Source organism: Anas acuta, chromosome 29 (genome assembly GCF_963932015.1).
Source record: "Anas acuta chromosome 29, bAnaAcu1.1, whole genome shotgun sequence".
Classification (NCBI taxonomy): Eukaryota; Metazoa; Chordata; class Aves; order Anseriformes; family Anatidae; genus Anas; species Anas acuta.
Window position 1 is genome coordinate 3,144,401 of NC_089007.1, and position 1,484 is coordinate 3,145,884.

Genomic DNA, 1,484 nt, shown 5'->3' on the forward strand with positions numbered 1-1,484 from the left:
GGGGGGCGCCGCCGCCGCCGCGCCCGCACTACTTTGTCGGCGGGGGCTCGGGCGGAGGGAGACGGAGCGCGGAGGGCGCGGCGCTGCGGTACTGGGGGGGGCCGGCGCGGGCCGCAGTGCACGCTGCTGCCGGGAGGGATCCCTCCGCCAGGGTTAACCCCAGCGCTGCCGGGGCGGGCGCGAGGCGCGCACGTGGGTGGAAGGGGGCGGGCGAGGGGGGCGGGGGGGGGGTGGGGGCGCGGATCAGGGACCGGGGGGGTCCCGGCCCCGCTCCCGGTTCGGTTCTGCACCCGGTTCCCTTCCCGGTTCTCCCGGGACCCGTCCCGGGTGGGTGCGTGGGGCAGGCTCCGTCCCGGTCCCGCGTGGCCGTGGGGTCACCGCGGCACCGGGGAGCCCCCGGGGCTGCCCCGCTTTGGGGGGCGCCCCCCGGTAACCCCGGGGGCAGCTCCGGGGCACGGCCCCCCCCCCCCCCCGTACTCCGGCACCTGCCCACCCCCCCCCCCAATACCCCAGTTCCTACCCCCCCCATCTCTAATTGGGCAATTAGCGTTAATTAGCCACAATTAGCACGCAGGGAACGCGGCCCCCAGCCCCCCCCCGCTCACCCCAACCCCGGGGACCCCCCCCAGCCCCGGCACCCCCCCAGCGACCTGCAGGGACCCCAGGGTACTGCCCCCCCCCCCCAGCCCCGGGACCCCAGGGTGCTGCCCACCCCCCCCCAGACACCTGCCAGGACCCTAGGGTGCTGCCCCCCCCCCCCCCCCAACCCCGCCATCCGGGGGGGGCTCCACCGTGGGTGCCGATGCACGGGGCCACGTCCGTTCTTGTCACGCGTGTCCCCAGGGAGGGGCCATCCCTAGGCTGGTAGCCCCCCCCCCCGTCCTTGTGTCCCCCCCCCCGAGGTCGTGGAGCTCCGCAAACTTCCCCTCCACGACCCTCGAGATTCGGCCTGGAGGGGACTCCATCACCGCCCCCACGCGTGGGTGCGGGAAGTGCCCCCCCCTCCCCCCGGGCGAGCACCCACAGCACCCTGCGAGAGGACACGGCCCCGGGAGGGGGGGGGGCGGGCTGAGCGGGACCCCACGCCACCGGTAACCCACCCCGGGGGGGGCAACCCCACGCGGCGTCACGCGTGGGAGCCTTGAGCCGAGCCCCTCCACGCCCCTTCACGCCCCCCCCCCCCGGAGCGACCCACGGCGCGGCGGGCCCCGAGGAGCCCCCGACGGTTCCGGGGCCGGGGGCACGACCCCCGCCACGCCACGCGTGGGGAGGGAAAAAGCGGCGCGGGCGGGCGCGGCACCCAGCGCAATCAGCGGCCCGCCGCGCCGGGAGGGGAGGGAAGGGGGCGTGGCCTCCGCCACTACGCTCCCGCGCCGCGTGACCACAACACCGCCCGCTCGGCGCTCCCATTGGCCGGCGGGCGGCGGGTGGGCGGGGCGCGGCGCGCGCGCAGGCGCCTGGGCGGCCGCGGCTCCATTCATGAA